At 36.3% G+C, this 25,107-nt stretch overlaps 1 long non-coding RNA gene and 1 pseudogene across 1 annotated transcript in view; both read left to right on the top strand.

The window, feature by feature from the left end:
- LOC105729993 (uncharacterized) overlaps positions 1 to 25,107 on the top strand; it is a 662,720-nt gene that overhangs the window by 134,181 nt on the left and 503,432 nt on the right. The window lies entirely within an intron of this gene.
- On the top strand, positions 55 to 3,029 carry LOC105711404 (YTH domain-containing family protein 1-like; annotated as a pseudogene).

Consider the following 25,107-nt stretch of genomic DNA (forward strand, 5'->3'; position numbering starts at 1 on the left):
ACTTTACAAGATGTTTTTTTTTTTTTTTTTTTTTTTTTTTTTTTTTTTTTTGAGACGGAGTCTCGCTCTTGTTACCCAGGCTGGAGTGCAATGGCGCGATCTCGGCTCACCGCAACCTCCGCCTCCTGGGTTCAGGCAATTCTCCTGCCTCAGCCTCCTGAGTAGCTGGGATTACAGGCACGCGCCACCGTGCCCAGCTAATTTTTTTGTATTAATAGAGACGGGGTTTCACAATGTTGACCAGGATGGTCTCGATCTCTCGACCTCATGATCCACCCGCCTCGGCCTCCCAAAGTGCTGGGATTACAGGCTTGAGCCACCGCGCCCGGCCTACTTTACAAGATGTTTTTGAGATTCATCTTGTATGTAGTAATAATTCATTTGTTTATATTGTTATATAGTATATCATTGTATCAACATATCAAAATTTGTTTACCTATTTCTAAATTTGACCATTTCATTTAAGTTGACAAATTTGTTAACATAAAATTTTCATAACATCTTTTATTATCTCATTAATTTCTATAGTATCCATAATAATGTCCCCTATCTCATATTTGATGTCAGTAATTTACTTATTCTATCTTGCTAGGGCTTTATCAGTTTTATAAAAAATTAAAAAAAAAACTTTGACCTTGTTGATTTTCTCTATGGTTTTATATTTTATTCTTTCATCACCATTAGCCCTTTCTTCTACTTATTTTATAAGCTAACATTAGTTAAAACCAATTAAATCTAATTTTTCTCATAGGTTTTTATTATATAAATCTCCAGTTAGGTATGAAATACCTATTCTTTCCATTTATTTACTGATTCTGCAGACTTCATTGAGTAACTGTCTACCCCGTGGAAGGTGCTGGGATAAGCATTAGTAAACAAGATAGCCACAGTCCTTGTTCTTTTGTCTTCACAATTTTGTTGAGTAGGTGGATACTGGGAAAGAAATGGCAAGGATAGGCAGGCCTGGTGGCACATGCTTATAATCCCTGCTACTTGGGAGGCTGAGCTGGGAGGATTGTTTGAGCCCAGGAGTTTGAGATCAGCCTGGGCAACGTAGTAAGTCCTCAGCCTCAAAAACAAACAAACAAAAAAAGTAGCAAGGATGATAACTACCATGGTGGAAAATTACAGGGGAATCTTGGAGTTTATAATGGGAGACTTATAGAGACTGGGGCTTGGGAAAAGCATTACTGAGGTGGTGCCTCACCAGTGGCCTGAGCACCCAGCAGCTACCGCCACTGACACTGCCCAGCTGGTAAATGGGGAGTTGGTGGTGAGGCCAGAGATTGTATGAGCAGAGATGACAGGTTCAGCCTCACAGGTATACTTGAGCCCTGCACTTCTCCAGGCTGTTCATGAAGCATGTGACCATCAGGATGGACACTTAGAGAACAAAAGGACAAGATAATAAAGTACACAGTGATTCTTTGCATCAGAAGGATAGGGTTCATGACAAAATGACTTTCAGCACTACCTTTCTGGGGAGTCAAATCAGAGTAACAATTATCTTTCAGTGAGTGACCGCTATCTGTCCTGCTATTGCCCAGAATACACTGGAGTTCCTTAACCCCTCAATGAGGCTCTGTGGTCCACTGCAAGAGACCCTTTGATTCCACACCTCACCACCTATGAACAGCTCAGTAACAGAGATCATAATTTTATGCACAATTCTGTTTTGGGGTAGCCTTGGGGTCTGAAGAACAAAATCTATCAGCACAGGTTTAATTTTCATGGAGGACAAGTGGGTCTCAAGGGTAGCAGATTCAGAGCTCTACATATGAGAGCAGCTATACCTACCCTCAAGCTCCCTAGGCTGCACAGTGGTTGATGGGCAGATGGGTGTTCACAGTGACCCCTTAGCAAGGACCCTGGGGTGAACAGCCTGTAGTGGGCATGGTCAGCCTGATGATTTGGGATGTCAGCTCCTCTGCAGTCAAGACAGTGGCCTTTATTATTAGCAGTGTGGTACTGATTGGCATCCTTTCTGGCAATGATGGGACAAATGTGAACATGACAGTTTCAAAGCTGACCTCATGGGCTGCCATTACCAGCAAGCCTGCAAAACCATGGCCTAAAATGGAAAGAAAGAGTGGGCCTGTGATAAGGGGTTCACTGCTCACTCCATCTATAAAGCATAACATGGACATTGACACCTGGGTTAACAAGGGGCCTGTGCTGAAGACCCTGGCCCCCCAGCAGACACCATCCTCACAGGCTGTTCCACAACCCCTGAAGGTGCCTTGGCTTCACCTAATGATGCAACCTGCTTTGGCTCAACCACAGTATCAGAGCCCTCAACAGCCACTCCAGACCTGCTGGATCATTCCTTACATGGAAATATGGCATTTGGGCAGGGCAGAGGGGCCAATAGTGATAATAACTCTTCTGGAAATACCCAGACTAATTCTGCCCCAAGTGTGAAAAAAAACCTGAAATCTTCCCACAGTTACCATCCTAAAGAATTTGACTGGAATCTTAAATGTGGCCATTTGTGCATTTTAAAGAGCTATTGTGAGGATGACATTCACCACTTCATTAAGTACTCCATTTTGTGTAGTACAGAACATGGCACTAAGTACTTGGACAGTGCATTCAGCTCTATAAGCAGCAAGAAGCCTATCTACCAGTTCTTTAGTGTCAGTGGGGAGTGGGTATTTCTGTGGGGTGGCTGAGATGAAAGTGCCCTGTGGACAGCAGCACCAGTGCTGGAGTCTGGTCTCAAGACAAATGGAAGGGGAAGTTTGATGTCAAGTGTATTTTTGTCAGGGATATGCCCAGTAACCAGCTCAGGCATATCAGACTGGAGAATAATGACAACAAGCCAGTCATAAACTGTGAAACACAGGAGGTGCCCTTAGAAAAAAGAAAAACAAGTGCTGAAAATTTTTACTTCCAACAAGCACACAACCTCCAATTTTGATGACTTTTCTCACTGCACAAAGTGCCAGGACGAGGAGGAGGTGATATGCAAGAAATGACAGAATCAAAATAATAAGAACAAACAAGTTTTTATATGTTCTAACGTTTGATTTTGAAAAAGTGTTCATAAAACATGTGCTTGGTCAGCTCCAGTGTGTTGTCCTGTGCAGGGGTTGAGTGTTGCATCTTTGTCTTCTTTGTAGTTTATTTTTGCCCAGATGGATCCACATTCACTTGTACTTTTAAAAATGATACTGTAGAGCTCACTCTTACGCCTGTAATCCCAGCACATTGGAAGGCCGGGGCAGGTGGATCACAAGGTCAAGAGTTCAAGACCAGACTGGCCAAGATGGTGAAATCCTGTCTCTACTAAAAATACAAAAATTAGCTGGGTGCAATGGTGGGTGCCTGTAATCCCAGCTACTCGGGAGACTGAAGCAGGAGAATCGCTTGAACCCAGGAGATTGCAGTGAGCTGAGATCATGCTGTTGCACTCTAGCCTGGCAACAGAGCAAGAGCAAGACAGTTTAAAAAAAAGGGTTGTTTTTTTTTGTCACCTTATCAATGAGATTAATGTGAAATATAAGTATCCTTAAAAACAAACAAAGCAAAACAAACAAAAAAACCTACTACCTCCAATTAATTTTTTCTATTTTGGCAGAAATTATGTTCTTTTTCTTAAATTTAGAGTCATTTAATAGCTCTATTTGAGATTTCATGTTTCTCACCCTTTATTGCTTTATAGAAAACATAAGAAACCATGAGTTGTTTTCTCATTTAAGAATATTCTGTTAAAATCTCTTGAAAATATCTACCAAGTGTCTTCTCTGTTCCTCACTGTTCTGTTTTCTGATGTGGCTGGATGGTAATGGGATGCAATGTGCGGAGCAACTAGAAGATGTTTTAGGTCTGGTTCAGTGTTTAGTCATTATTAGTTGTTTGCAGATATTTATTTTTCCCCTTTTTCTTCACTTGAAATTCCTTATGCTGTCTTAAAGTTTTATACCAAAATGCTGAGATTTAAGTGTAGAATCTCATAGTACAGACAGAATGAAGGATGATGCTACTGATTGTAAATTTCACCAGAGTCTCACTCTGTCACCCAGGATGGGATGCACTGGCACTATCTCAGCTCACTGCAACCTTTGCCTCCTGGGTTCAAACAATTCTCCTGCCTCAGCCTTCTGAGTAGCTGGGACTACAGGTGTGTGCCGCCATGCCCGGCTAAGTTTTGTATTTTTAGTAGAGATGGGGTTTCACCATGTTGCCCAGGCTCATCTCCAACTTCTGGCCTTAAGTGATCTGCACACTTCAGCCTCCCAAAGTGCTGGGATTACAGGTGTGAGCCACCAAGTCTAGTTGAGGACCTATTCTCAGCATTCTTAAAAAAAAAAAAAAATTCAAACAAGAATTTTATATTCTGCAAAACTAAGCTTCATAAGTGAAGTCGAAATGTAATCTTTCTTAGACAAGCAAGTGCTAAAGGAATTTGCTACCACTAGACCAACCTTACAAGAGACCTTTAAACATGGATACAAAAGAGTGATACCCACTACTACACAAACATACTTAAGTACATGGCCTGTAGACCCTCAAAAGCAAAAACACAATAGAAACTACAAAGCGAACAGCTAACAACTTTACAACAGGTTCAGAACCTCACATGTCAATATTAACTTTGACCATAAATGGTCTAAATGCCTCACTTAAAGCACAGAGTGGCAAATTGGATTTAAAAAAAAAGACTCATTCATCCGCTATCTTTGAGACCAATCTCACACATAATGACACCCATAGGCTCAAAGTAAAGGGTTGGAGAAAGATGTACCGTGCAAATGGAAAAGAAAAAAGAGAAGGAATTGATAATTCTTATATCAGAACAAGACAGACTTTAAACCAACAACAGTAAAAAAGAACAAAGAAGGGCAATACATAACGATAAAGTGTTCAATTCAAGAAGACTTAACTATCCTAAATATGTAAACTCCCAACATTGGAGTATCCAGATTCATAAGACAAGTACTTCTAAACTTGTTATAAGATTTAAACAGTCACACAATAATAGGGATCTTCAACACCACAATGACTGCATCAGACAGGTCATCAAGTCAGAAAACTAACAAAGAAGTTCTGGATTTAAACTGACACTTGATAAATTGGACCTAATAGACATCTACAGAATACTCCACCTATCAACCAAGAATATACACTTTTATCTGCACATAAAACATACTCCAAGACTGACCACATACTCCTCCATAAAGCAACTCTCAATACATTAAAAAAAACAAAATCCTACCAACCATACACTCAAACTACAGTAAAACAAAAATAAAAATAAGTATCAATAAAATCTCTCCAAACCAGAAAATTTCATGGAAATTAAGCAACATGTTCCTGAATGACTTTGGGGTATATGATGAAATCAAGGCAGAAAAAAAAATTTAAACTAAATAAAAACAGAGATAAAATACCCAATTCTATGAGATTTAGCAAAAGCATTGTTAAGAGGAAGATTATAGTGCCAAACTCCTACTTCAAAAAATTAGGAAGATTTCAAATTAATGATTTAACACTACACCTCAAGGAACTAGGAAAACAAGGATGCATTGACTCCAAAGCTAGCAAAAGACAAAATACCCAATTCTATGAGATTTAGCAAAAACAGTATTAAGAGGAAGGTTATAGTGCTAAACGCCTACTTCAAAAAATTAGGAAGATTTCAAATTAATGATCTAACACTGCACCTCAAGGAACTAGGAAAACAAGGATGCACTAACTCCAAAGCTAGCAAAATAAAAGAAATAACTAAAATTAGAATGGAGCTGAATGAAACTGACACCCCAAAATTCATATAATGAACCAATGAAACCAAAAGTTGGTGTTTGAAAGAATATGCAGGATTGATAGACCACTAGCTAGATTTACAAAGAGAAAAGATCCAAATAAGTACTATCAGAAATGACAAAAGTTACATTATAACTGATCCCACAGAAATAAAAAAAAAGTACTCAGGAACTATTATGAACACCTCTATGCACACAAACTAGGAAATCTGGAGGAAATGGATAAATTCCTGGAAACACACAATCTCCCAATATTGAGTCACAAAGAAATTGAAACCCCAAACAAATCAATGTTGAGTTCTGAAATTGAATCACTAATAAAAAATCTAACAACCAAAAAAGCCCTGGACCAGAAAGATTCATAGCTGAATCCTGCTAGATGTACAAAAAAGACCTGCTAATTCTACTGAAACCATTTCAAAAATTTGAGGAGGAAGGTCTCCTCTCTAACTCATTATATGAAGCAAGCAATGCCCTGACAAAAACACAACCACTAAATAAAACTACTGGCCAATATCCCTGATGAACATAGATGCAAAAAACCTCAACAAAATACTAACAAACTGAATTCAGCAGCACATCAGTAAGTTAATTGACCATAATCAAGTATGCTTCATTCCCAGGATGCAAGGTTGGTTCAACATATGCAAATCAATAAGTGTGGTTCATCATATAAAGAGAATTATATTACAAAAACTATACGATCATCTCAATAGATGCAGAAAAAGCTTTAGGTAAAATCCAACATTCTTCCATGGTAAAAACCCTTGAGAAACTAGGCATTGAACCTCAAAATAATAAAAGCTATTGACGACAAACCAACAGCATACTGAACAAGCAAAAACTGGAAGCATTCTCCTTGATGACTAGAAGAAGACAAAGATGCCTACTCTTCCCCCTCCTATTCAACATAGTATTGGAAATACTAGTCAGAGCAATCAGGCGAGAGAAAGGCATCCAAATAGGAAAAGAAGTCAAACTATCTCTCCTTGCCGATGATACAATTCTATTCCTTGAATAACCCAAAGACTCCATCAGAAGGCTCCAGGAACCAATAAACAACTTCAGCAGTTTTAGGATACAAAATCAATGTACAAAAACTAGTTGTATTTCTATATACCAATACTGCTTAAGCTGAGAGCCAAATCAAAAACACACTATCATTTATAATAGCCACACGCAAATATAGAATACCCAGTAATATATCTAACCAATGTGGTAAAAAATCTCTGCAAGAAAAAACAAAACACTGCTAAAAGAAATTATATTTGATACAAATAGAAAAACATTCTATGCTCATGGATTGGAAGAACCAATATCATTAAAATGACCATACCACCTAAAGCAATCTATAGATTCAATGCTATTCCTATCAAATGACCAACATCATTTTTCATAGAATTGAAAAAACTATTATAAAATTCATATGGAATCAAAAGAGAACCCGAATAGCCAAGGCAATCCTAAGCAAAAAAAAAAAAAAAAAAAAACAAATCTAGAGGCATAATATTACCTAAATTCAAACTCTACTATGAGGCCACAGTAACCAAAACAGCATGGTACTGGTATAAAAGCAGACACATAGACCAATGAAACAGAATAGAGTACCCAGAAATAAAGCCACAAACCTACAGCTATCAAACTGTTGATAAAGTTGACAAAAATAAGCAATGGGGAAATAACTCTTTATTCAATAAATGTTGCTGGGATAACTGGCTAGCCATACACAAAAGAATAAATCTGAACCTCTAACTTTTACCGTATACAAAAACTAACTCAAGATGTATTAAAGATTAAAGTATAAGACTTCTAATCATAAGAATCCTAGAAGAAAACCCAGGAAACTCCATTCTGGACATGGGGCTTGGGAAATAATTTGACTAAGTTCTCAAAAGCCATTGCAACAAATATAAAAATTAACAAGTGGGAACTAATTAAACTAAATAGCTTGTGTAGAGCCAAAGAAACAATCAACAGAGTAAACAGGCAACCTATGGAATGGAGAAAATTTTGCAAACTAATGCATCTGACAAAGACCTAATATCTAGAATTGATAAGGAACTTAAACAATGGAAGAAGAAAAAAAACCATTAAAAATAGGCAAAAAAACATGAATAGACACTTCTCAAAAGAAGACATATAAGCTACCAACAAACATGGATGAGCTGGAAGCCATTATCCTCAGCAAACTAATGCAGGAACAGAAAACCAAATACAGCATGTTCTCAGTTACAAGTGGGAGCTGAACAAAGAGCACATAGACATAGAGAGGGGAACAACACACACTGGGGCCTCTCAGGGGTTGGGGTGGAGGGAGAGAGAGCATTAGGAAAAATAGCTAATGCATGCTGGGCTTAATACCTAAGTGATGGGTTGATAGGTGCAACAAACCACCATGGCACTTGTTTACCTATGTTACAAACGTGTACATCCTGCACATGTATCCCAGAACTTAAAAATAAAAATTAGAAAAATTGCTCCATATCACTAATTAGAGAAATGCAAATCAAAAACACGATGTCATTCCAGCACTTTGGGAGGCCTATGCGGGCAGAACACTAGAGGTCAGGACTTCAAGACCAGCCTGTACAACATGGTGAAACCCCATCTCTACTAAAAATACAAAAATTTGTAGGGCCATAGAGCAAGACTCTGTCTCAATAACAACAACAACAACAACAACAACAACAAAACACCACAATGAGATAGCATCTCACACCAGCCAGAATAGCTATTACTAAAAAGTCGAAAAACAGCAGATATTGGTGGGGCTGCAGAGAAAAGGGAACACTTCTATACTGTTGGTAGAAATATAAATTATTTCGGCCACTGTAGAAATCAGATTGGAGGTTTCTCAATGAACTTAAAAAACAGACTACCATTTGGCAGACATCTGGGTATATACCATTACTGGGTATATACCTAAAAGAAAACAAATCATTCTACTGAAAAGACACATGCACTCACATGTTTATTGCAGCACTATTCACAATAATAAAGATGTGGAATCAACCTAGGTGCTTATCAACAGTGGACTGAATAAAGAAAATGTGGTACATATACACCATGGAATATTACAAAGTGATACAAAAGAATGAAATGTCTTTGCAGCAATATGGATTCAGCTGGAGGCCATTATCCTAAGCAAATTAATGCAAGAACAGAAAACCAAATATTGCATGTTCTCACTTATAAGTGAAAGCTATCCACTGGGTACTTATCGACATAAAGATGACAACAGTAGACACTAGGGACTACTAGAGTGGAGAGGAAGGGAGGGAGCAGGTATGGAAAAATTGTTGGTACTATGCCTAGTACTTGGGTGATGGGATCATTTATACCCTAAACTTTAGCATCACACAATGTACCCAGGTAACAAGCCTTCACATATACCCCTTGAATTTAAAAGTTGAAAAATTAAAAAAAATTTAAATTGCAAATTGATAACATTACATCAAAATTAAACATTCTGTTCAATATAGAACTCATTGAATAAAATTAACTGGTAATAAGTGGAAATACAGTTTCAAAATCTAACAGCAATTAGCGCTTAATATATAAACTATACAAGTAACTCCTACAAATCAGTTAGAAAAAGGCACCCCAGGGAACAGACCAAAATAGATGAACATGAAATTACAGAAGAGCAAACTTAGAAAACGCAGAGGCATGTGATAAGATGGTCAGAATGGTGAGTAATTTAAGAAATTGAAATTCAAGCATCATTGAGCTATGATTGTAAATGATTAGACTGGCAGACATTTGAAATTCAGGTAATAGCAACGGAGATATGAAGGCCTAAGAACTCTGTTGCACTCTAGTGGTAGTGGCAACTCTACTGCACTGTAGTGGAGCTGACATGACTTATTCAGATTAAGTAGAAGTATATTCTACAACCCTACCTTTCTACTTCTGAGTACGTATTTCAGGGAACTTGAGGAGACACGTGAGGATTTAGGATTTTCTCTGCAGAAATGTTTGTCAAGGCAAGAGTTGAAGACAGCCAGGATGTCTGCCACCTGGACAGGAATAGATGAGCTGGGCCAATAGGTAGATAATCCTGGGTTCCCATCACTGGGACACTGGGAAAGTAAGCCTGAAAATCCATCACTGGGACAGTGGGAAGATCAAACTGGAAATCCATCACCAGCACACTGGGTAGTTAAAATGTGGAACATGTAGATGTTTGAATACCAGCCATCCTAAAAGAGTACTGTGAAATTTAAAATAGTTTGTACTTTTCTGATTTTATATGTGAAGTCGCTTGAAGTGCTGACTTAAAATGCTCATAGGCCACTTAACAAAATGAGAGTGCCCTTTATTAAATTTTTTAAGTATGAAGGATAGATAAGGGCATAGTTAAGGACTACTGGAGTCCACTTCTCATCTTCAAATACTTTCTAAATTAAAAATATACATGCAGAACATTTAATAAAGTCTAATAGTGTTAAAAGAATTACAATTAAAAATTCATTCTCCTGCTTCATGTCTTTTTATCTTCAAACCACAGCTTCCTTTGGCAGCCACTTTCAGTTTTTTAGGTATTTTATAATAGTTCATATTTTTAAGTTACACTGCTCTCTCTCAATTCATTAGTTTAAGGCATTTATTTAAGCTTGAATGTCACAAATCGGGATTTATGCTACCTTGCAACTCCCTTGTGATGATTAATGTTATGTGTCAAATTGACTGGACCAAGGGGTATCCAGGTTAAACATTTTGAGTGTATTTCTGGGGGTTTCTGGATGAGATTTGTATTTGAACCAGTGGCCTGAGTAAAGCACATACTCTTCCACATTGTGGGTGGGCATGATTTAATCTCTTCAGGGTTGAGGGCCTGAACAGAACAAAAGGTAGGGGAAGAAGAAATTTGCCCTCTTTCTTTTCCTGTTTCACAATATGAGCTGGAATTTCTCATTACATCTTCTCTTGCCCTCAGCCTGGAATTTACTTACTTACATGCAGATGTAGATCATGGGACTTCTTATCCTCCAAAATTATATGAGCCAGTTTCTCACAATCTCTCTCTCCACATCAATCAATCAGTCAATCAATCAATCAATCATCTATCTACCTACCTACCTATCATCTATCTATCTATTATACTGATTTCCTATTGGTTTTGTTTCTCTGGAGAACTCTAATACACCCCCCTATTTCCAATATATACTATTTTTGGTTAAATTGTAGTTTTTTTAAAGTTAATATTTAGAGTTTTTATCATGTTTTAAATATCTGCTAAGTCAAATAATATACTATAATAATGATGTAGTACTGTATTGGCTAATTATAGAAGACTTGGCTACACTGTGCCTTATAAAGAAAGGAGTTCAGTGTTACCCACATAGTTCTCTTGAAGCCTAGAGATAGGCAGGTCAATGCTGATGAATAGGCTTCACTATACCATTTGGGACACAACTTCCATTCTGACTTTCCAGTTCTTCTCATCTGGGTATTTATGTCATGCAGGTCACTTCTAGGTCGCAAGATTAATTCTTTATTTTCAGCATTCATCTATATTTTAGACAGGAAGAAAGAATAAAAACAGGCAGAAAGCATGTGCCCCCTGAGTCTTTTTTCTTTTAAAATATTTTCCTAGAAGTTCTACCTAATAATGACTTTAATTTACATCTTATTAGCTAGACTAATGTCACGTGGTCTCTCTTTTAGCTGAATATTGGCCTTCCTCAACTGTTTTTAAAATTTTCTTTCCTATTCTCTAACTCTTTTCATTCAATTTTTGGGGAAATTTTCTAATTTCTAAATTTATTTTTTGAATATGCTATTAATTTTTTCTATTTCTGTTACATTTTTAATTTGAAAGAAATTGTTTGGATTTTTTTTGGTATTTTTAAGCAATCTATATCTTGTTTCATGATATAATTTATTATCTTATCTCTCTTAGGATGTTGAAGATGATTACTTTGAAGCTTGCTGTTATATTCTATGCTGGTTGTGTTTCTTTTAATTGTTCCTTTGAGTTTTCTCAAATAGCTTAAGATCTTTAGGCATGAGGTATTAGATACAACCCACAGTCTTCCTAGGCCTCCAAAACAAAGCACAATAGACAGGGTGATGTGAACAACAGAATTAATTTTTTCATAGTTCTTGGGTCAAGTTCAAGATCAAGGTGTTGGCAGGGTTAGTTTCTTCTGAAGGCCTCACCTCTTGGCTTGTAAATCACTATCTTCTTTCTGGGTCTTTATATAATCTTCCATTTGTATGTTTCTGTGTCTTAATTTCCTCTTCTAAGCACACCAGTCATAATGTATTCCATCTCCCAATACAGTTACATTCTATGGTACTGGGTTGGGGGATGGGCATTTGAGACTTTAACATGTGGATTTGGGGGGCAAAGTTCAGTCCCTAAACAATCTTCATGGATATGTGGGGCAAACTGTTTTCTAGTTATTCTTGTCTGAGTGCTTTGAAGTCTAATCAGCCAATATTTTGCTAAATGCACAGGTCTCTATTTTCCTTCTTTCCATGTTATATTTTGGGTTTGAATATATCTCCTGGTTTTATTGAACATGGAATTTCTATTGTTTTGTCTACTTGTGAGTTTCGGGAACTATCTTGGAGGACAAAATAAATAGAGTAGAATGCTTTCTGTTCTTCATCTTAAAAGTCAGAAATCTCTACCAATGCTTCTTGTCACAGGTTGACTTCCCAAATAAGGATTCTGTGATGGATATTAGTGTGCAGGGAGTTTATTAGGAAGCACTGTTGGGATCAACTTCTGTGGAGGGAAGAGAAGTAAATGAAACAGAGTTTGGCAGAAATAGAAGATGGGATGTGATGTAGTCTCAATGAAGGCTTCGGCTGACCTGGGAGTTCTGAAAGCTGGGATGACCTTCAGAGTTGTCCTGTACTGCAGTGAGTGCCTTTGTACTTATGCATCAGTCAATCATTAACTGTGGGCTGGCCCATGATGGGTCAGTGACCTTGATTCAGGTGGCTCTTTTTAGGCATAGGATATTTCTGGAGAGGGGTGACATCTAAGTTGGCAGAATTTCCAGAAGCTAGAATATAGATCCTTCATTCCTGAGGGCAATCCGGGTAGCTCATTACAGCATCATCCACCCTTCTGCACATATACCTTATTATATATTCAAACTGGTTGAATGTAAATCTTCATCTCTCCTTTCCTCATCTTGTTTTTTTCTCAGATCATGGATCTCTACTTATAATTTTGACTTGTCAGAATTCTATTGTTTTTCAAGAATCAATTTAATGTCACATCTCTTACAAAGTCTTGGTCAATCATCTTAGTGAAAAATAAAAGGTATCTTTATTCTTTGACACTTTAGACCCTGGATTTTATCTCTATCATGGCACATAGCATATTCCGCCTTAATTGTGGTTCATTATATAAATAGAACTCCTACAGGATTGTTAATTTCTTATGTGCAAGAAACGATGATGTTGTTGAAATGTCTACATACTAGAAACTCAATAATATTTTCTTTAAATTTAGTATTCATTGAAATACATTCACTGCAGATGTAGACAACAGATGGTCAAATGCCTTGTCTTGTAAAATGTCAAAGTAATACACAAACAACTGACAGTAACAGCTAAGTCCCTTATCTCTTCTTAACCTACAGCAATATTTTCAGTGTTTTAAAATAGCTTGCTTTTTCTTGATGCAGTATTTGAACGGAAAGGATAATAAACCTAAGTAAATCAAGGTACAGTTTTCAGAAGAATAGCATAACTTTTGCCTTGTCAAAGGCTTTTGCTATGAATGGAACTGGATCGTAATCCTTTTAAGGACACTTTCTGCATGTCTATACAGCTAGTGATTTATTTTTTGTTTTTTAAGGGTTTTATTTTCATAAATTATAGATTTTCTCAATAGTGTATACTACAGGTCTTAAACATTTGAATTGTTAACTGAAACTAAGAAAAAAGTCTATCAGAGACATCAGAGCAATTCAAAATATTTGGTCATCTTTACACATGATTGAGTTGTATTAGTTTAAGTTAATAGTCTATGAATAAAAAATAATAAATATGATATTTCTTAGTAGTCTAGTGTCTGCTCTTTTCTGATTGACCCTATTTCATGTAAGTCCAAGAATTTTCTCTAAGTAATCATTGTGTTTAGGTCTTTTGTAATTGATATGTGATATCTCATCCTTAAAATTTTCTTTTTTTTTATTTCACTGCTTTATTTCATTATTTGCATAGAATCTTAGTTTTTTATTTGCATAGAATCTTAAATATGTACTATAGATGTGTGCACATATAACCCAGTGCACACATCTATAGTACATATTTCTGAAATAAACGTTTCATGAAACAATACTTACTGTGTAGGTACACTCTGATGTTTTCTTTGCTTTTAATTCGAATGCAGTAAGATACTGGTTGTGATCCATTAAACCCATTTCACAAACCTGTACTAAAATCTGCAGTTTAAAGATCCTGCTTTAGAGGGCTAACCCATTCTTAGTGTCAATTATCACTCTCTTAGTCATGAGACACCCAGAACTGATTTCTCATCTAATCTTTTTCATTGTTTTCTACCTTAATCCTGTCTCCAGGCCCTCATCATTGTATACCTTGATTCACTTGGTAGCTTGCTAGCTGGTCTCCCTGCCTATATTCTTCTCCCTCCAACTTACTGCCTTCTAATTTGCTTTCAGCTTACCAATTCTTTACTCTTCTTACACTGTATATAGCATATTGCTTTGAAGATCAGTTTTCAGTGAATGCTTTTTGAATGATTGAACACTTAAATTCCCCAGAGATTTTATCAATAATATTGCTATATAAGATGGTACTCAGAGTTTCCCAAATTTGTTTGTAGTCTACTTCACCAGGCTTCTCACCTGCCAAATTAGATAATGCCTGATGAATATTATGTATTTGGAATGCAATAGCTGTCATATCTGGCATCACCATCAGTGTTATTATCTTTACAAACTCTCCATTTGAACTGTGTTTACTCTGTCCTTGTAAGTCTGCCTTTCTTTCTGTTTGTCTAAGTTTATATCTCTGCATCAAGTTTATTTCTTTTTTAAGCTCTCTTAGGTGATGCCATTTCTCATGCATCTCTTCCACATTTTATATTGCTGATTGTTTGAATCTCTCATGCCTGCTAGGAATGCCAGTTAACTGTATTATAAAATGCTTCCTAGAGAATATTCTGTAGAATAATTTTCTTTGGATATAGGGGCTTAAATGCTGCATAAAACTGAACAAAGAAAGAAAAGAAGAAAAAAGAACAAAAGGTAGTAAAAGTAAAGAAAAGGAAAAGAATAAAATAATATTCTATGTAAAAATAAATTTGAAAAATTATGGGTTAAGTGAAGTTAAAGCTACATTTTAAAATATTTGACTGCAGGATTTCTCAAGGTCTTAATGAACACTATAAATCTCCAAAGGGTAAAATTATACATAGTCATTCCCAAGAGTCAATCTGTAAGACTATAGATCCATTCATTTGTGGTCACAACAGTCTTCCAGGACTAGAATTCCTCAGAATGCACTTCGAGTAAATGCTAGCATAGGGTGTAATTATTTCACACATACTGTGTAGTTTTCCTTCACAACATCTGTGTTTATCAAATACTGTTATATTCCCATTTTAACAGATGAAGCAACTGAGACTTAAAGAGACTTAACCATTTGCCTAAGATCACAAAGTCTTTAGAGGCAGCACTAGCATTTGTACTTCTAGCTCCTGAGTCCAGGCTTAGCCTCACCTGTTAGGAAGATGACATCTTGATAATCTGTCTGATCTGTAAAAATGGGGCTGCTGGGCAGATTCAATGAGATAGGGAATGTAAACTACGTGGCTTTAAAAAAACGTTAGCTACCTTTATATTTGACTTTATTCTTGCCACTTAGCATGGCATTTTATTTTATTACTTTTTAAAAAACATATATCTTGATTCTTTATGTAGATATCCTTCACTGAAGAGAAGCTTATATGCCTCTTTTCAAGTCATTATAAAGCCAAGTCTAGTGCTACTGAGTTGAATACAAAATTTAGAGGTTCGTAATTCCTTGTAATAAGAAAAGAATATCTAAAGATTATCTTTTGATTTTGAAGATATTGCTTTTAATGTGGATTATTATCTGGGTATTAAAAATATGTTTTAAAACAGCAGTTATGTGTACTTCTTTAATGTGGTATATTTTCATTGATTATCATTTGAGAGGGTAATGGACAGTTTAGAGTAACTGCCAATTCTGAGATAAACTAGATTTTGTGAAACTTTCTCTGTAATTTAAAAATATTAACAAAAATATTTACTGTAATTCAAAGTAAAAGAATAATAAAGCACACTTGACCGGCCTTTGACTTTGGGGTAGGGAGTCATCATTGTCCCATATAAATATCCTGTTATAAGTTATTACTATAAACAGGCTTCCAGCTCTATGTTACATGCTGAGTTTCTAACTTCATTTTATTCAATTTCAAACTTTCAGCACAGCTTCTTGGCCTGTTAGCATATGGTTCAGCCTGACTTTTTCTTTCTTTTTTTTTTTTTTTTGAGACAATGTCTTGCTCTGTAGCCCAGGCTGGAGGGCAATGGCGCAATGTCTGCTTACTACAACCTCCGCCTTCTGGGTTCAAGCGATTCTCCTGCCTTAGCCTCCCAAGTAGCTGGGATTACAGGTGCACATCACTATGCCTGGCTAACTTTTTTTTGTATTTTTAGTGGAGACAGGGTTTCACCATGTTTGCCAGGCTGGTCTTGAACTTCTGACCTCGTGATGTGCCCGCCTCAGCCTCCCAAAGTGCTGGGATTACAGGCTTGAGTCACCAGGCCCGGCCCAACCTAACTTTTAAATTATATTTCACATTTTTCCTCACTCACTCCTATAATTTCTGACTCATATATATTAGTCTCCAGACGTGTCCTCTGCTTTCTTTCCAGCTTGCTCATGTTGACCCTTCTGTCGTTGAAATCATAGGCATCATTTCCTGCCTTTCTCAAAATTTCGTCTTCTCCATGAAGACCTTCTTAATCCTTTCACCTGAACTTGAATTCTGATAACAGTTGAATTGATATAACAGGTTTTATATCAATATACCAATATTATTCTCTTATATTATTCTGTTAGATATATTCTGTTTTTTCCTCCTAATTCCCCCTTCACCTCCCCTCCCACCCTATGCTCCCAGACTCTTGAAGTAGGATTTGAGAATATTAAATGAATCATACTGATCTATGTATTACAATGACAACAATAAACAGTAATTCCTAAATCTCGGTGAGTGTTCACTAGTTGAAGATAGTGTAGTACTGTTGCATTATAATATATAATTAGTTTATACAACTTCACAATGACATAGCTAATATTTTTACTTCATTTTATAGATGGGAAAACTCAGGCTTAGAGAAGTCACCAAGGTCAGTTAGGGAGTGCAGGGCTGTGATTTGACCCTTGGCACTATGATTCCTGAGCTCATATTTTGAACCACTACATAGGATTGTAATCTCCAAAGGTGCATCACTTATAGTAGAATAGAAGTTCAATGATAGATAAAAATTGAATTTGCATTTTCAAAGAAACATATCTTTATATATTAAATTTTGGCACATTATATTTAGTCTATGTTACATTTGTGCTTCCTTCAAAAAACATGCTCATAGCAGTACCTTACTTTTTATAAAATATAATTTTTATGAGAATTAACCTAAACATTTTATGGGGTATAAAAGATTAGATTGACTATGATTTGAAAAACAAGGGATTTAAATCATTGACTACCTATCATACCAGCTGAGGAAACATGATTTTTCAAACTCAATGACTTTTCCATTATGAAGCATCGTTCTGGGGAAATTTTAATGATACACTTATTTCTATTGCTTATTACCAGCTATTTTTAGCTTATCTCTTGTCAGATAATTCAAGGTTATCCTTCTGCCTATGTACTTCAGGCTAGGGAGAGCAAATAGACATAGTCTCAAGGATCATCTATGTTTGTTCAATTAGTAGTAGCTGCCTGGATCCCTGAGTTGAAATTCTAAATCTTTGCCCATGTCCTCAGGAAAGAGTTCTATCATTGGTTAGGAGTATCTGATGTAACTATGGAGTTGGTGCAAATAACAGTGTCTGCCACATATCTGTCATTTCTGCTGTATGCTGTTGTCTTCCAGTGTTCCATAGACATATGTTAAAGTGTAACTGAAGTTTGGTATTAAGACATAACTGACTAACCAGATGCCTAGACTACAAAAGCAAGTCATTCCAACCTGGGGATTTTGGAATAGGTCCCTCTTTATATTACTTTATAATGTGTGAATGTGCAGATATTTTAGCATTATCTATTAGTACTCCTGTTATGATATTATTATTTACACATTCTTATGTATCTTAACACTATTTTCTTATGGTTTTTGTTATTGAAGAGCTTTTAACAACCCTGGGTAATGCCAAGAATACATTGGCCAAAACATTAATTATACTTCTGGACTATTGCCTGGTTATATGGAAAACATATAAAATATGTGATAAGTTTATTAGATTGTTATCCAGACTTTTCCTTTGTATTTCCTTTTGTACCTACTGAATAAGGATAGTCAATAAAAGTATTGCATTAGAATGATGACATTCTGTTTGTCAATGTCTTATGTGCTGTTTTCTAGCTAGCTTCAAGTAATACTTATGCATCTTCATTAATCTTTACTACAATTAAATCTAGTAGTAATTACCCTTAAAGTCACTTCACACTTGTAGAGACTTTGCCTTTTGCTAAGGGTATTGTCTATATTTTGAGTCTTTTGTCTTTTTTCTTAGGTTATATGACCATTATCAAACTGAGTAAAAAGATAGGTGATTACCATTATTTTTTGTTGGTATCATGTGCATTTTTTATGCTCATTAAAGGCGAAATCATATTTACTTTTCAAATTCTAAAGCTAATTTGGGTTTTGCTGGACATATTACAAACCTAAGTTTTTCCATATTTTTTTCATCTCTGCATGGAGATTTTCATCTATATCAATATATATTCCTGCCTGCTGTAATCCCACTGATAGAAGTCTGCATATGGATCTATAATAAATGATAAACACTTTTAGAAAGAGTTTTCTTAGTGTCTACATGACATGAAGAAACAAAGCTGCAATATTATTTCTCATAATATGGATTTATTTTAAAATAAAATTTCAATTAAAAAATTTTCTTTATTGTACTTTAGGTTCTGGGGTACATGTGCAGATCATGCAGGATTGTTGCAAAGGTACATACATGGCAATGTGGTTTAAATTTTTTACACATAACTTTTATCCTCATCTTATATTCCATTATATAAGTATTTCTTTAGCTGTAGACATTTGTACCCACTCTGATTAGTTTAAACAGAAAAGGATTTATCCAGGATTGTTAGAAATTTGCACAATTATTGAGAGAGCTGAAGGAATAGACTTGAAGGAACTAAATTGCTACAGGAACCTGCTGGAATATTCTATAGTTCAAATGCACTGAGTTATTTAACAGACATAAGAAGAAAGGAGTGGAGGAGGAACCTATAAATTAAAAGAGACTTAAAAGTCTCTTTTAAAGAGGGTACAAGATTAAATTATAGTGTCTAAGGATGCATACTTAGGTGATAACATGATAATTAAACAGAACGAAGTGGATGTTACAAATGTCAGAACAGTGATTAAATTTAGGAGAACAGGGGACTTATTACTGTGATGGGTTACGTGGAGGAGTTTCTGGGTAGCTTGCAAAATTCTACTTTATGATGGTGGTAGTTATAAGTGAATTCATCTTAAAATAACTCATTGAGTTATTCATTTTTTTCTGTTGGTTTTTTGTGTAGTTTTATTTTCAAAGAAAATAGTTGAAAACAATTCAAAACAACATAACAACATGTCAGTAGTATCACCTTCTTACCGGAGCTAGATTACCTTTATAAATGTGTTGTGCTTGCATATACCATCTTTTTTATTGGAAGAGTTATATTAGAGAACTTTTAAAGTTGAGTCATATCTAAAAACTATTTTAACATTTATCTACAAGGGTAGTATACTTAGATTAAGATAAGGTAAATTACTCAGATAAAAAACAAAAACATGGCCGGGCGCGGTGGCTCAAGCCTGTAATCCCAGCACTTTGGGAGGCCGAGGCGGGTGGATCACGAGGTCAAGAGATCGAGACCGTCCTGGTCAACATGGTGAAACCCCGTCTCTACTAATACAAAAAATTAGCTGGGCATGGTGGCGCGTGCCTGTAATCCCAGCTACTCAGGAGGCTGAGGCAGGAGAATTGCCTGAACCCAGGAGGCGGAGGTTGCGGTGAGCTGTGATCGCGCCATTGCACTCCAGCCTGGGTAACGAGCGAAACTCTGCCTCAAAAAAAAAAAAAAAAAAAAACATAATTATTCTTCTAGCAGTGGTGTGTAGTATCAAATACCAACAAATTGAAAGTCTAAATACATAATGGTATGAATGACTATGAAGATTATTAGTTTTTGAAAACAGAGAAATCTTGGCTGAGGTAAACTTGCTTGAACTGAAATGTTGGTATCTTTGTACATTTTAGATGTAGCTATATAACTCACATAATAATCTATTTAGATTTACTGTTAAGACAGCATAATGAAATTGTTTTAGCTTGTCCAGCTATCTTTTTCTTTCCTTCTCTGGTAAGATCCCCTTCCCACCTGCTCTCCCCTATTCCTTACCTTTACTTAGGCCCTCTTCTACTCTAGTTCTGGTGTGTTTGTGGTGACAGTACCCTGGTTCTTGATTAAAAAAAAAATCAACCCAATGAACATGTGATCCTGGCTGGACCAATCAGAGGCCTTCTCTGAAATTTTATATTTTGACTCAAAAAAGGAGATCTTTCTATCTGTTCTGTGGTACATTTAATGGGTTGATATGTGCCTAAAGAGGAGAATTTTCTAACACCCTTGGAAAGTGGTTCTGAGAGCTGGAAAGAAAGGGAAGCAGAAAGGTCTGACAGTATCATTCGAGGTCTCAGTTGCACCTGAATCCAGGTCTGCCTTACATTTCTCAGTTACATGACAAGTAAATTCCTTATTCCATTTTTGCTGTTAGTTTAAAGTGTGCTTCTGTCATTTGTGAATGAAAAAGTTTCAATTAGGGAGCATAATAAATTTTCTTTTTTTTACTCCTTTGATATTAGTTGAAAAATGTCACAAATGTCATTTTTACACACAAAAATAGGACAGGGAAGAATTAGGATTAATCAAGTATCTGAGCCTTGACCTGCCAGCTGACTCCAGAAATTGTCGTCAGTCTTCTAGATTCTCGTTGACATTTAATAAAGACATTTGTCAAGATTAATCAATGGACCTGGCAATTGTTGATTAAGGTCTCCTAAAATATCTCCTCTTTAGCACTTAAATATTTACTTTGGAATATATATGATGGATCGTGTACAACTTGCTAATGACAAGAAGTATGTATGTACTTGAAGTTAATACTATTTTTAAGTTTTAGATTTGGAAATTAAGTACCTTTAATTTTTAAGAAGTAAAATAAATAGTTACTACACCCAAGGAGCCCCATCCGTATACATATCTGATTTGGAAGATGCCATATTCTAGCCTTTGAGCTGATGGTATGATGGAATGAGAATCTCGGGGCCTTTGGGAGGGGATGAGTGTGTTTTGTATGCGGAAGGATGTGAGCCGAAACTGTGGTAGGCAGATTCTAAATGGCTCTCAATGATCCCTGCCTCCTGGTATTCATGCTCCATGTAATCCCTTCCTCTTGAGTGTAAGCTAGGACCAATGACTCTCTTATAAGGAATAGAATATGGCAAAAGTGATGGGATGTCACTTTCTAAATTAGGTTATAAAAGACTGTTTTCTGTCTTGCTCACTCTCTCCTTTCAAAACTATTTTCAACTTTCCCTTATTGTACTGGTTTATTAAATATCAGTATCTTGCTGATATTTAGCCAAAGATGAAGTTTACCACTTGCTTTGGGCTGCATTCTCAAACAGCTTGACTCTAGGAAGACTGGTCTTGCCTGTCCACTGTGCTAATAGCCACTACAGCCCTCATTCTACACGAGCCTTGTATGATCTTTCTTACCCAACCTAACCAAAAACACACAGGAAAGGGAGTTCTCAAGTACACAGTTCAGCCCAACCAAATTGCCATATTACAAAGCTATCAAAATTACTCAGGGTACAGTTTATTTAAGAATGACAGGATCAGTGCATGATTCTTTTCCTTAATTTACTAGTTTTCAAGAAGATGAATTGTTTCTTTATCATCCCCTGAAGTTGGCAAATTGTTTTTTTAAAATTAGCTTTTAATGTTAAAATGGGTTTAGATTCAGAAAAGATTTGAAAGATATTACATAGATTTCCCATATACCCCACCCTTTCCCTCATTATTATTATTTTACATTAGTATGGTACCATTGTTATAATTAATGAATCAATATTGATACATTATTAGGAAATAAAATTTATACTTCATTCGTATTTTTTTATGTCCTTTTTTTCTATTCATGGCATCATTACATTTAGTGTATGCCACACTACATTTAGTGTTGTATCTGTTTAGGTTGCTCTTGGCTGTGACAGTTTCTAACACTTTCCTTGCTTTTGATGACCTTGGCAGTTCTGAAAAGCACTACTCACTGCATTTTCTGGAATGTCCCTAAATTGGAACTTGTAGGATGTTTTTCATATGATTAGAATTGTGTTAAATGTTTTTGGGAGGAGAGCCATAGAGGCAATGTTCTATTTTCATCCTATCGTATTCAGGGTACATGCTTTCAATGTGACTTATCACTGTTGACGTCGACTTTCATCAGCTGGCCCAGGTATTGCTTGTCAACTTTCTCCACTGTATAGTTACTCTTACCATGCTTCCCTTCCATACTATACTCTTTGGAAGATCACTATGTACAGACCACACTTGAGAGAGTGGGGGATTATGTTACCTCCTTGGGGAGAGAATATCCACATAAATTATTTGGAATTCTTCTGCATGGACAGTTTGTCCATTTTTCACCACTTTTAATTCAGTCATTTATTTATATTCGTATGGAATCATGTACATTTATGCTTTGGGTTATAATCCAATATTAACTTATTTTGTTTGTTGCTCAGATTGTTCCAGCTTTGGCTACTGGGAGCTCTGTAGGTTTGCTCCTGGTGTTCCTTTGACATAGCTACATCATGTGTGGTTTTTCTCTTTTTTTTTTTTTATTTACCTTTCCCTTTGCCCTTCCCCTTCCCCTGCCCCTCCTTCTCTTCCTTTTTCTTTTCTTTCTTTTTTTTTTTTTCTTTGCACTTTCTTACTTTCTGGCACAAGATGCTCCAGTCTCATCTTTTACATTTCTGCCCCAGTCCTAGAATAAGCCATTGCTTCCAGGAGTCCTAGTTTCTTTACTGTGGAATGGTATTAGAAACTAAGAACTACAGTTGGGGCTGCTAGGGTATCATTGCTTCTAAGTCCTATTGATGGACAGGGCAATTAAATATAGTATGCATGTGCATACTAACCCATGAATATTTATATATCTATAAATGTTGTTTGGTATAACTGTCTTTCTCTTATTAAACTGAACACCAGTTCATACCTATGTCTCTGACTCTAATCCATTACCATATAGATATTCTAGAATCCTCCCCTTGTTTATCTGTAATCTAACACTGCAATAGTGAGAAACTTGGCTCCAATCCACTTACTTAATTGTTCCATTTTAGTGTGCATGCATAGCAGTGTTAGAGTTGTTAACCCATACCCCCTAGGGATACTACTTTATCAATTAGAGTACAGTGCTTATATGGAATTATTTTTGCCTTTAATTTTACATACTCTACTCATTTTCACATTACTTAGAACAGTACACTTTTCCCCACCCCTTTCCATGAATTTATTTCCTACATTTATAATACAATTGCCTATTTTTTTTACAACCTGCATTATATTCTGATATCACCTGACTTCCTAAATGATTTTTCAAAAATTGTGTACATTAAAGGCACATTCTTTGTGCTGAATAATTATATAAATTTTCACAACTGCTTAATGTCTTGTATTCAACATTACAATGTCATATAGCATAATTTCACCTATTCAACTCTCCTCACCCACCAGAACTGCTAGCAACCACTGATATGTTTATCATCCCTATCATTTTGTCTTTTTTCAGGATGTCATATAAATGGAGCCACATATTACATGGTGTTTTCAAATTAGCTTCTTTCAGATAGTAATATACACTTAAGATTTATTAATGCCATTTTGTGGCTTATTAGCTCATTTCTTTTTGTCACTCAATAATATTGCACTGTGTGTATTAATATATACTAGAGTATATTTATGAATTAAGATATAGAAAAACATCTTGTTGTTTCTAGTTTTTCACAACTATGATTTAAACTGTTATAAACATTTATGTGCATGTTTTCATAGGACCTGTTTTCCAATTAGTTTGGTAAATATCCCAGGAGTGCAATTGCTGGATTGTGTAGTAATGTTGTGTAATGTTTAGCTTTGTAAGAAACTGCCAAACTGAGTTAGGAGGTGGGATTCAACTCTGGACCAGACTGAAGACTGGCTGAAACAGAAAGAGGGACTGAAAGCACTCTTCCATAAGACACACCCACCAACACCATGACAGTTCACCATTGCTATGGCGGTACTGGAAACTTACTGCCCCTTTCCATGGCAACACATGGAAGTTACCACCCCTTTTCTAGAAATTTCTGAATACCTCCCTCCTTAATTTGCATGTAATTAAAAGTGGGTATAAATATGACTGTAGAACTGCCCATGAGCTGCTACTCTGACACACTGCCTATGGGGTAGTGCTGCTTTGCAGGAGAAGTCAGAGAGTCGTAACTCTGCTGCCTCAATATATCTGTTTTCTTCTACTACTGGCTTGCTCTTGAATGCTTCCCTTAGAAAAGCCAAGAAACTTCCAAGGCCAAGCCCCAATTTTGGGGTTTGCTCACCCTACATCAAGTAGTGCCCAAGGTGGGGCTGAAGAGAGAATATGGCAGTGAGAGAAGCAGTAATTAGCAGTTGGCAAGGTGATAGCAGGAGACTGTGACCAGTGAGATGATGAGCAAAGAGAAGGAGAGAGATGGTAAAGTGCTCAGTGACTGAGGCTGCAAGAGTTGTAACACTGAGGCTGTAACACAGAAGAGCTGTTTACACTGCAAGAGCTATATAAGCAAAGGCTCTTTTCAGAGCCATCATTTTTCCAGGCAGGCAGTGGAACTGAGTGGACAGGCAAGTGATCGTAGTACTGCTGCCTTGTGCAATACCTGCCACTCTGACCAGCAGGCTAGTGGGTTACTGGTCCCTGTGCTGGCCACTCCCTCTGCAACAGCTAAGCCTACCCAACCTGGGGAACCTGAAGAAAGCTCA

Source organism: Aotus nancymaae, unplaced genomic scaffold (assembly GCF_030222135.1).
Source record: "Aotus nancymaae isolate 86718 unplaced genomic scaffold, 86718_ANA_hifiasm-v0.15.2.pri h1tg000014l, whole genome shotgun sequence".
In the NCBI taxonomy this organism is placed as follows: Eukaryota; Metazoa; Chordata; class Mammalia; order Primates; family Aotidae; genus Aotus; species Aotus nancymaae.